Consider the following 12682-nt stretch of genomic DNA (forward strand, 5'->3'; position numbering starts at 1 on the left):
AATAATTACCTAAGACCTTCTTGCTTTTTATGCTTGCTTTGAACCACACACTTGTGTATTATATGATTCAATGTCTTGTAGTGAGAATATTGCTGTTTTCACACTGGGCATACCTTCGTCTTGTTTGCATGATGTCATCTGCAGTGCTTGCATGCCACACTTGGTCAATGATTGTTCCTCCCGTTGGGACTGCAGTGTCTGTCAGACTAGGCCTGGTCTGTTCTGCCATAAATATATTCCAGCTGGTTTTAAACATCTGCACATGTCAACTGCTTTCCCAACAAGGAACTTCTCCTCTCTCAGTAGATGTATAGGATTTCATGGGCTTTATATAATTCTGTCTTTAATTAATTGCATTTTCATCACATAAATTTACAGGATTCTATGAGCTGTGTTAATGCAGCCACGTATTGTTCAATGGGCTTGTTTTTACCTCAGCCCCTGATAGAGTCATAGAGATGTATAACATGGAAACAGACCCTTCAGTCAAACTCGTCCATGCTGACCAGATACCACAACCTAATCTAGGGTCCTATTTGCCAGCACTTGGCCCTTATCCCTCTAAATACTTCCTATTCATATACCCATCCAAATGCCTTTTAAATGTTGTAATTGTACCAGCTTCCACCACATCCTCTGGCAGCTCATTCCATACACGCATCACTCTCTGTGTGAAAAAGTTGCCCCTTAGCTCCCTTTTATGTCTTTCCCCTCTCACCCTAAACTTATGCTCCCTAGTTCTGGACTCCCTACCCCACAGAAATAGACCTTGTCTATTTATCCTGTCCATGCTCCCCAATATTTTATAAACCTCTATGAGGTCACCTCTCAGCCTCCAATGCTCCAGGGAAAACAGCCCCAGCCTATTCACCCTCTCCGTATACCTCAAACCCTCCAGCCCTGGCAACATCCTTGTAAATCTTTTCTGAACCCTTTCAAGTTTCGCAACATCCTTCCGATAGGAAGGAGACCAGAATTGCACGCAATATTCCAACAGTGGCCTAACCAATGTCCTGTACAGCCGCAACATGACCTGCCAACTTCGATACTCAATTTCTGACCAATAAAGGAAAGCATACCAAACATCTTCTTGACTATCCTATCTACTTGTAACTTGATTTTCAAGGAACTATGAACCTGCAGTCCAAGGTGTCTTTATTTAGCAACACTCCCTAGGTCCTGACCATTAAGTGTATAAATCCTGCCCTGATTTGCTTTTCCAAAATTCCGCACCTCACATTTATCTAAATTAAACTCCATCTGCCACTTCTCAGCCTATTGGCCAAGATCCTTTGATCAAGATCCCATTATACTCTGAGGTAACCTTCTTCGCTGTCCCCTGCACCTCTAGTCTTGGTGTCATCTTTCACATCCAAATCATTTATATAAATGACGAAAAGTAGTGGACTCTGCACTGATCCCTGTGGCACACCACTGGTCACAGGCCTCCAGTCTGAAAAGCAACCCTCCACCACCACCCTCTGTATTCTACCTTTGAGCCAGTTCGGTATCCAAATGGCTAGTTCTCCCAGTATTCCATAAAACCTAACCTTGCTAACCAGTTTCCCATGAGGAACCTTGTCGAATGCCTTACTGATGTCCATATAGATCATGTCCGCTGCTCTGCCCTCATCAATCCTCTTTGTTACTTCTTCAAAAAACTCAATCAAGTTCGTGGGACATGATTTTCATCACACAAAGCCATGCTAACTATCCCTAATCAGTCCTTGCCTTTCCAAATACATGTAAATCCTGAACATTCACTTTGCACGGAAAGCATGCCTTTAAAATTTCTGCTACTCATTTCGGTTTGGTCTTTGGTGAGATTTCAGTTATAATACACATTGTAGCAGTCTCTCTGTAATAGTAATAAGCATGTAGCTTCATGTAACTGCTGGAATTTGTTCAGAAATCTCTCACACTTTTGCAATCTTGTCATTTGGGTTAAAAGGACTGATAGTTCTGCTTCATATCCCCTTTTGATTTTGAATGGTGCTGGGAAGGAAACATTTGCAACCATTGTGTCTAACCTATAGCATTCTACTGTGGTCCACTTCATTGTTTCTTGTGGCTTTTAGCAGCCCTCAGCATTTCTGTGTTGCTCTATTAATAGCAGTGTTTTTATACAGCTTTTTAGCACTTAATCTCAGCTCCATTCCACTCTGAAGCTTACAACTTTTATTTGCCTTGTGTCTTTTTTTCAAATTGATTGTAAGATAGACTGTTTACAATGTGTGCCTGCAGAGTTCACACAACTATGGTAAGCCAGAAGGCACAGAGGTTCAGTTTTGAATTTCTATCTGAACACTGCCCACAGCTGGAAAATGAAAAGGTATGTTCAGAAGGATATGTCTTGTTAAAAATCTTAAAACTACCCAAATCACTAATATGCCCACAAAGTCCAACCTTGTACATGAGCATCTTATATTTCCAATGTGTCATAAAGTTATCTCAGCCACACATGTCAGAGTTTAGGTTGCGAAAGGCCTTCCTGAGGAAGGACATGACTAACACTGCAAGGACATGAATTGGCCGTGCTAAATTGTCCATAGTGTTACGTGCATTATTCAGGGGTAAATGTAGGGGAATGGGTCTGGGTGGGTTACTCTTCAGAGGGTTGGTGTGGACTTGTTGGGCTGAAGGGCCTGTTTCTATATAGTAGGGAATCTAAACTAAAAAAACACACTGGAGGGGATCACATAATTCATCGCAATTGAAACGTGACAGGATGACTGAGCCATATATGTGTATGGACTAGCCCAGACCACTCAAAACATTCTTAAGCAGGCAGCCCAAACTGTAACTTTGCAATTTGTTTTAGTAAATTTACAGTGAAAATTAACCGGAGTAAATTAGTGAGGTTGACTACCAGGTTTTAAAACAGACAAAAATTTATTCACAAAGTTACACAATAAATCATAAAGAGCAGAACTAAGAACCCCTACAGAATTCAGTCTATCTAAAGCAGACTTAATTATGCTGTTCCGGATATACACAACAGTCTCAATAAGCTAACCCCTTTAAAACACAGTTAAAAAAAGGAACAGATGCTTACAGGTTGAAGTTAGAAGGGCAGATGGAGAGAGAGCCTGTTCACACAGTCCACTGCTGAACCCCCAACATGTTCTGGACTGAACTGCTCAGCTAGAGAGCTGACCACTCTCCTTGCATTATACAGGTCACTTCTAAAACATGACCACTTTGGCCTGAAGTCGCATCTATTTACAAATGAACAAAAAGACCTTTCAATCCCCTTTAATCTCTGCACCAAACCTGTTTAATTGGAACCAGGAACTGGTTTATGACCCCTCTGAAAAACACTAAGGACACTGTATCCTTGAGAAAAGGAACAGCTTTTAGAAAAAAAAGGGACCAGCTTTGTGACACTTACCATTTGAAATGATGTGAGGTGAAACTGTGATGATACTAGGACTATAAATCAACAAATTAAAGGCTTATTTCATTAATTTAGGCCAAGCTGGGACCAAGAGAAAAGAGAATAGCTGGATCACAGAATTGAGATAAATATTTTAGACGACTTTGCAGATTCACATGGTAATGGTGCTTGTTTCTTTGTTTCATTTCCTTGGCTGTCAGCACAGGGAAGTGAGCGGTTAAGTAGATAATTGTACGTTTCATGTGACAATCTCTAGTTGAATTTCAAAGTAAGAGGCTTGTCTTTTAAGGGCACTGACGGCAGTATCTGTTCGTAATATCTATGTATCATCTAACTTTGTAGAGAGTTATAGAGTCATACAGTTTGGAAACAGGCCCTTCGGTCCAACTCGTCCATGCTAACCAGGTTTTCAAAGCTGAGCGAGTCCCATTGCAATGCAACTCCTGGCTCGGGCTAAGAAGACAGCTCAGACTGATGTCAAAGGTTGAAAAGCCAGAAACACTGGACCAGTGAAAGACCAGCCCTCTATGGGAATTGAGAACGGTAGATAAAATTGGTCTTGAAACCAGTAACACTGGTCATTGCATCAGTAATATTGTTCTTGAGTCAATAATAATGATCAAGTTGCGTCTTATGAATATGCACAATACAGCACTAGTTTGGATGCAGTAAGTGTTACAGTCTGTGGTACTATATGTTGGGTCTGCAATGATAAATTGTCCGTATTTTCCTGGGTCGAGATATAAAAGTCTATATGGGAGGGAGATTGTGTTTCAGAGCGTGTATATATCAACATCAATAGTGGCACTCATGTAAGAATTTGAAAGTTATTCTTGTTGAGAATGTAAATTAAAGTGAATAGCCAACATAAAAAAAGACAATACCAAGAGGGACTACAAGCCCCCCCCCAAATAAACATGGCTTGTCTCTTCTTGGGCTGTTCAAATACATTATCCAGGATATAAACCTCATTCCTTGTGACTCCTTCATCAGTCATCACCTTGGACCATAAATAACAGCCAAAGCCAGCTGCAAATGGGGAAAACGGTTAGGGAGGAATAATTAATGGCTGCAAACACAACAAAGTCAACTGTGGTGAGGTTAAGAGCCAAGATATTGATCAAAAGAATCTTGGAATCATAGATTCCCTACAATGTGGAAGCAGGCCATTCGGCCCACCTAGTCCATACTGATCCTTTGAAGAGCATCCCACGCAACTCACGCCCCTACCCTAACCCCGTAACCCTGCATTTCCCATGGCTAACCCACCTAGCCTGCACATCACTGAATACTACGGGCAATTTAGCATGGCCAATCCACCCAGTCTGCACATCTTTGGACTGTGGGAGGAAACCGGAGCACCCGGAGGAAGCCCGGAGGTCACAGGGAGAATGTGCAAACTCCACACAAACAGTCGCCTGTGGGTGGAATCGAACCTGGGGTCCCTCGCTATCAAGAGGACATTTAAGAACTTCAAACTGTTCCCAAAAGAGCTTACATTGGCAGCGAGAAGGTATTAAAGACCTATCTCCAGGTAGTGTTAGATGGTGTCACTTTAGATTGGGAAATTTGGTCAGCATGAATGAGTTGGACGGATGGGTCTATTTCCATGCTGGATGATTCTATAACAGCACTTAGCCTAACAAGAGAAAGTGCAGAACAAAAACAGAAATAGCTGGAGATACTCAGCAGGTTTGGCAGCATCTGAGAGAAAACAGTTAACTTTTCGAGTCTAATGACCCTACTTCAGAACTCAGTTTTTAAGAAGTGTCACTGGACCAGGAACGTAAACTGTGCTTTCTCTCTGCACAGATGCTGCCAGACCCTATTGAGTTTCTCCAGAAATTTCTATTTTGTTTTGGATTTCCAGCATCTGCAGTTTTTTGGTTTTTTTTTGTTCAGAGAAGGGGCACACACTCTGGCATGGATCTGTCACGGAGTATGTCTGAGTCCTTCACCATAGCAGCCAGAGCCTCGACAAACATCAGTTTGGTCTTGAAGCTGAGAACTTTGATGTTCTGCAGGCCTCCAGCAGTTTCACCTGCTGGGCAAAAGGCCGTATCAATTTTCTGCCTCAGAATCTGGAAATGATGAAATCTATAGGCGAGGCAATGGTCTTGTGATATTATCACTGGACTATTAATCCAGAAACTCAGCTAATATTGTGGGGACCAATGTTCATATCCATCACACAGGGTTGGAGAGTTTAAGCTTTAGGGAGAGGCTGAACAAGCTGGGGCTGTTTTCCCTGGAGCGTCAGAGGCTGAGGGGGACCTTATAGAGGTTTATAAAATCATGCGGGGCTTGGATACGGTAAATAGACAAAGTCTTTTCCCTGGGGTGGGGCAGTCCAGAACTAGAGGGCATAGGTTTAGGGTGAGAGGGGAAAGATATAAAAGGGACATAAGGGCCAATGTTTTTATGCAAAGGGTGGTGCATGTATGGAATGAGCTGCCGGAGGAAGTGGTGGAGGCTAGTACAATTAGAGCATTTAAAAGACTTCTGGATGGGTATATGAATAGGAAAGACTTAGAGGGATATGGGCCAAGTGCTGGCAAATGGGACTAGATTAATTTAGGATATCTGGTTGGCATGGATTAGTTGCACTAAAGAGTCTGTTTTGGTGCTGTGCATCTCTATGATTCTGTGACTCTATGTAGAATGGAATTTGAATTAAATAATGAATCTGGAATTAAGGGTCTAATGACAACTACAAAACCATTGTTGATTGTCAGGAAAAACCTATCTGGTTCACTAATGTCATTTCGGGAAGGAAATCTACCATCCTTACTTGGTCTGGCCCACTTGTGACTCCAGACCCACACAAATGTAATTGATGCTGAACTGCTCTCTGTGCAGTTAGGGATGGGCAATAAATGATGGCTTAGCTAGAGCTATCCACATCCCATCAGTGAATAAAAAAAAAGTTATGAACGTACAGACTATAAAAACACAGATGATATGCTTTGGATTTCGGAAACCTCTTTAACATCTCACCTATGTCACACTCGGATAGGGCTTTGGGAATCACACTTGTGAGAAAAGCCATCCCATTGATGGAAGTACAGAGGGTACCTGATGGACACTGGGGTCCCTGCCCATGCTGTTCAATAGCACCACAGGGCTCTCCCTCATCTGGATTGGCCATGGTCTCACGATCCATGGCTCGGCTGGTCTATGGAGATCACGCTGCAAAAATACATGAAAAGAAGTAGTGCTTTATTTTCTCCTTACCGGGATGTTGGCCTCTAATCGGAAACCAAAAGTCATATTCCACAATTCAGGGGCTTCGCCATCTACATGAGAACCTCCTTCCCTGTCTCATTCTCTGGGTGGCACTCAGCCTTTGCCCAGCCCGCCGTGGATGGGGGAGGGGGGCATTGCATTACCTTCCTGTACACCCCCCACCCCTTAATCGGAGGGTTGGGGGCTGTGGGGGGGTGGGGTGTAGCTGGAGCACAGTTGGACAATTGCTGTCATGAAGTTGTCCATCAGGTTCTGTAACATTGCCTTTTGGGTGCTCTCTGAGCGTCCGCTCTTACTCCCCCCTCGAGCTACCATCCCAGTCCCTAAGATCAGGTACGTAGACCATGTGCCGTCTGCATAGCTGTGACTCTGCAACCAAACCTCAAATTTGTAATGCTTTCAAAAAGGCCGACCGGTTGGGTCAGGTTCCTGCTAGGTTGGGCTCTCAGCCTGCAGGATTGTTCTCAGGCTGGCCTATCATCAGCTCTCTCCAGCTCCCTGCAGCTACTCCAAATGGCACCCTTCCTCAACCTGTCCTTGGCCCTTTGGGATTTTGTCTCTTACTGGAGCTTGATCTGGAGATGGGATGCACGAGATTTTTAATCAATGCTCTCACGATTCCCACATGCTGCTACGTTGAATGCAGGCTCATCTGCAAGCAACCTGACCTGTGGTTTGGAGATTGCTGGGATTCCGCACGTCTCCTGTAAAGTCATGGTTTTCCAATTCACACCCACCTGAATGCACTGAACCCTGCCAGGAACGCGGGACTGCTGAGGCTTAAAGTTTTTAACTTTGTTCTGTGGACACAATCCCCAGCTTTCAACTGTGGCTGTTATCTAACACCCCCTCACCTGAGTAAGGGGTGTGTTAGTTATTCAGGGAGGGGTATGTTAGTAACTCAGGGAGGGGAATGTTAGTTATTCTGGAATGGGTGTGTTAGTTACCCGGGGAGGGGTGTGTTAGTTACTCTGAGAGGTGTGTGTTAGTTACCCCGGGAAGGGGTGTGTTAGTTACCATGGTGAGGAGTGTGTTAGTTACACTGGCACGGATGTGTCAGTTACTCAGGGGAATGATATGTTAGTTACTCAGGAAAGGGGTGTTTTAGTTACCTTGGGGAGGGGTGTGTTAGTTAGTCTATAGAGGTGTGTGTTAGTTAACTCAGGGAGGTGTGTGTTAGTTACTCAGGCGATGGTTATGTTAGTTAGCAGGGAGGGGTGTGATAGTTACCCGGGGAGTGGTGTGTTAGTTACTCAGGGGAGGGGTATGTTAGTTACTCAGAGGTAGGGTGTGTTAGTTACTCAGGGGAGGCGTATGTTAGTTACTCAGGGGAGGGGTGTGTTAGTTACTCAGGGAGGGGTATGTTAGTTCCTCAGGGGAGGGGTATGTTACTTACACAGGGGAAGGGTATGTTAGTTACTCAGAGGTAGGGTGTGTTAGTTACTCTATAGAGGGGTGTGTTAGTTAACTCAGGGAGGGGTGTGTTAGTTACTCAGGGAGGAGTATGTTAGTTACTCAGGGGAGGGGTGTGTTAGTTACTCGATAGAGGGGTGTGTTAGTTACTCAGGGGAGGGGTGTGTTAGTTACTCAGGGAGGGTTGTGTTAGTTACTCAGGGAGGAGTATGTTAGTTACTCAGGGGAGGGGTGTGTTAGTTACTCGATAGAGGGGTATGTTAGTTACTCAGGGGAGGGGTGTGTTAGTTACCCTGGGGAGAGTTGTGTTACTTACACAGGGGAGTGGTGTGTAACTTACCCAGGGGAGGGATGTGTTAGTTACTCAGGGGAGGGGTCTGTTAGTTACCCTGGGGAGTGGTGCGTTAGTTACTCAGGAGGAGGGGTGTGTTAGTTACCCCGGGAGGGGTATGTTAGTTACCCTGGAGAGTGGTGTGTTAATTACTCAGCGAGGGGTGTGTTAGTTACTCAGTGGGGAGGGGGGTGTTAGTTAGGCTATAGAGGAGTGTGTTAGTTACTCAGGAGAGGGGTATGTTAGTTACCCCAGGGATGGGTGTGTTATTTACTCAGGAGAGGGGTGTGTTAGACACCCCGGGGAGGGGTGTGTTCGTTACCCTGGAGAGGGGTCTGTTAGTTACTCAGGGGAGGGGTGTGTAAGTTACCCTGGGAGGGGTGCGTTAGTTACTCAGGGGAGGGGTGTGTCAGTTATTCAGAGGAGGAGTGTGTTAGTTACCCCCAGGGAGGGATGTGTTAGCTACTCAGGGGAGGGGTATGTTAGTTACTCAGGGGAGGGGTGTGTTAGTTACTCAGGGAGGGGTATGTTAGTTACTCAGGGGAGGGGTGTGTTACTTACTCAGGGGAGTGGTATGATAGTTACTCAGGAGAGGGGTGTGTTAGTTACTCGGGGAGGTGTATGTTAGTTACTCTGGAAGGGGCGTGTTAGTTACCCAGGGGAGGGGTGTGTTAGTTACTCAGGGGAGGACTGTGTTAGTTACTCTGGGAGGGGGTGTTTGTTACTCTGGAAGTGGTGTGTTAGTTAGCCAGGGGAGGGTTGTGTTAGTTACTCAGGAGCAGTGTGTTAGTTACCCCAGGGAGGGGTGTGTTTGTTACTCAGAGGAGGGATGTGTTAATTACCTCAGGGAGGGGTTTGTTAGTTACTCAGGGGAGGGTTGTGTTAGTTACTCAGGAGCAGTGTGTTAATTACCCCAGGGAGGGGTGTGTTTGTTACTCAGGGGAGGGATGTGTTAGTTACTCAGGGAAGGGGTGTGTTAGTTACTCAGGGGAGGGGTATGTTAGTTACTCAGGGGGAGGGGTATGTTAGTTACTCAGGGGTGGGGTGTGTTAGTTACTCAGGGAAGGGTATGTTAGTTACTCGGCGAGGGGTGTGTTACTTATTCAGGGGAGGGGTATGTTAGTTCTCTGGAAGAGGTGTGTTAGTTACTCAGGGGAGGGCTGTGTTAGTTACTCAGGGAGGGGTATGTTAGTTACTCAGGGGAGGGGTGTGTTAGTTACTCAGGGAGGGGTATGTTAGTTCTCTGGAAGAGGTGTGTTAGTTACTCAGGGGAGGGCTGTGTTAGTTACTCTGGGAGGGGTTGTTAGTTACTCTGGGAGGGGTGTGTTAATTACCCAGGGGAGAGGCATGTTAGTTACTCAGGAGGGTTGTGTTCGTTACCCTGGGGAGGGGTATATTAGTTACTCAGGGAAGGGGTGCATTAGTTACTTAGGGATGGGGTGTGTTAGTTACTCAGGAGAGGGGTATGTTAGTTACTCAGTGGAGGGATGTGTTAATTACCTCAGGGAGGGGTGTGTTAGTTACTCTATAGAGGGGTGTGTTAGTTACTCAGTTAGGGGTATGTTAGTTAATCAGAAAGAGGTGTGTTAGTTACTCAGGGGAGGGGTGTGTTAGTTACTCTGGGAGGGGTTGTTAGTTACTCTGGGAGGGGTGTGTTAATTACCCAGGGGAGAGGCATGTTAGTTACTCAGGAGGGGTGTGTTCGTTACCCCGGGAAGGGGTCTATTAGTTACTCAGGGGAGGGGTGCGTTAGTTACTCAGGGATGGGGTGTGTTAGTTACTCAGGAGAGGGGTATGTTAGTTACTCAGTGGAGGGATGTGTTAATTACCTCAGGGAGGGGTGTGTTAGTTACTCTATAGAGGGGTGTGTTAGTTACGCAGTTAGGGGTACGTTAGTTAATCAGAAAGAGGTGTGTTAGTTACTCAGGGGAGGGGTGTGTTAGTTACTCAGGGAGGGGTGTGTTAGTTAGCCAGGGGAGAGGTATGTTAGTTACTCAGGGGAGGATTGTGTTAGTTACTCAGGAGCAGTGTGTTAGTTACCCCAGGGAGGGGTGTGTTTGTCACTCAGGGGAGGGATGAGTTAGTTACTCAGGGAAGGGGTGTGTTAGTTACTCTGAGAGGGGTGTGTTAGTTACCCAGGGGAGAGATATGTTAGTTACTCAGGCGAGGTGTGTGTTAGTTACTCAGGGAGGGGTGTGTTAGTTAGCCAGGGGAGAGGTATGTTAGTTACTCAGGGGAGGGATGTGTTAGTTACTCAGGGAAGGGGTGTGTTAGCTACTCAGGGGAGGGGTATGTTAGTTACTCAGGGGGAGGGGTGTGTTAGTTACTCAGGGAGGGGTATGTTAGTTACTCAGGGAGGGGTGTGTTACTTATTCAGGGGAGGGGTATGTTAGTTACTCAGGGGAGGGGTGTGTTAGTTACTCAGGGAGGGGTATGTTAGTTCTCTGGAAGGGGTGTGTTAGTTACTCAGGGGAGGGCTGTGTTAGTTACTCTGGGAGGGGTTGTTAGTTACTCTGGGAGGGGTGTGTTAATTACCCAGGGGAGAGGCATGTTAGTTACTCAGGAGGGGTGTGTTCGTTACCCTGGTGAGGGGTATATTAGTTACTCAGGGGGGGGGTGCGTTAGTTACTCAGAGATGGGGTGTGTTAGTTACTCAGGAAAGGGGTATGTTAGTTACTCATTGGAGGGGTGTGTTAATTACCTCCGGGAGGGGTGTGTTAGTTACTCTATAGAGGGGTGTGTTAGTTACTCAGTTAGGGGTGTGTTAGTTAATCAGAAAGAGGTGTGTTAGTTACTCAGGGGAGGGGTGTGTTAGTTAGTCTATAGTGGGGTGTGTTAGTTACTCAGGGAGGGGTATGTTAGTTACTCAGTGAAGGGGTGTGTTACTTACTCAGGGGAGGGATACGTTAATTGCTCAGGGGAGGGGTGTGTTAGTTACTCAGGGAGGGGAATGTTAGTTATTCTGGAATGGGTGTGTTAGTTACCCGGGGAGGGGTGTGTTAGTTACCCAGGGGAGAGCTATGTTAGTTACTCAGGGGAAGTGTGTGTTAGTTACTCAGGGAGAGGTGTGTTAGTTATCCCGGGAAGGGATATGTTTGTTACTCAGGGGAGGGGTGTGTTAGTTACTCAGGGAAGGGTTGTGTTAGTTACTCAGGGGAGGGGTGTGTTAGTTACTCAGTGGAGGGGTGTGTTAATTACCTCAGGGAGGGGTGTGTTAGTTACTCAGGGGAGGGGTGTGTTAGTTACCCTGGGGAGAGGTGTATTAGTTACTCAGGGGAGGGGTGTGTTAGTTACCCAGGGGAGGGATGTGTTAGTTACTCAGGGAGGGGTTTGTTAGTTACTCAAAGAGGGGTATATTAGTTACTCATGGGAAGGGTGTGTTAGTTACTCTGTAGAGAGGTATGTTAGTTACTCAGGGGAGGGGTGTGTTAGTTACTCAGGGGAGAGGTGTGTTAGTTACTCAGGGGAGGGGTGTGTTAGTTACTCAGGGAGGGGTATGTTAGTTACTCAAAGAGGGGTATGTTAGTTACTCATGGGAGGGGTGTGTTAGTTACTCTATACAGGGGTATGTTAGTTACCTCGGGGAGGGGTGATAGTTACTCAGGGAGGGGTATGTTAGTTACTCAGTGGAAGGGTGTGTTAATTACTCAGGGAGGGGTGTGTTAGTTACTCCGGAGTGGGCTGTGTTAGTTACGCAGGGGAGGGGTGTGTTAGTTACCCAGGGGAGGGGTGTGTTAGTTACTCAGGGAGGGGTTTGTTAGTTACTCAAAGAGGGGTATATTAGTTACTCATGGGAAGGGTGTGTTAGTTACTGTATAGAGGGGTATGTTAGTTACTCAGGGGAAGGGTATGTTAGTTACTCAGGGGAGGGGTGTGTTAGTTACTCAGGGAGGGGTTTTTTAGTTACTCGGGGAGGGGTGTGTTACTTATTCAGGGGAAGGGTATGTTAGTTACTCAGGGGAGGGGTGTGTTAGTTACCCCGGGGAGGGGTGAGTTGGTTACTCAGGGGAGGTCTGTGTTAGTTACTCAGGGAGGGGGGTGTTAGTTACCCAGGGGAGAGGTATGTTAGTTACTCAGGGGAGGGGTGCGTTAGTTACTCAGGGATGGGGCTTGTTAGTTACTCAGAAGAGGGATGTGTTAGTTATTCAGAGAGAGGTGTGTTAGTTACTCGGGTAGGGGTGTGTTAGTTAATCAGAGAGAGGTGTGTTACTTACTCCGGGGAGGGGTACGTTAGTTGCTCAGGGGAGGGGTGTGTTAGTTCGTCTATAGTGGGGTATCTTAGTTACTCAGGGAGT

Source organism: Chiloscyllium plagiosum, unplaced genomic scaffold (assembly GCF_037043375.1).
Source record: "Chiloscyllium plagiosum isolate Xiang-an unplaced genomic scaffold, Cpla_swu_hap1 HiC_scaffold_30, whole genome shotgun sequence".
NCBI lineage: Eukaryota > Metazoa > Chordata > Chondrichthyes > Orectolobiformes > Hemiscylliidae > Chiloscyllium > Chiloscyllium plagiosum.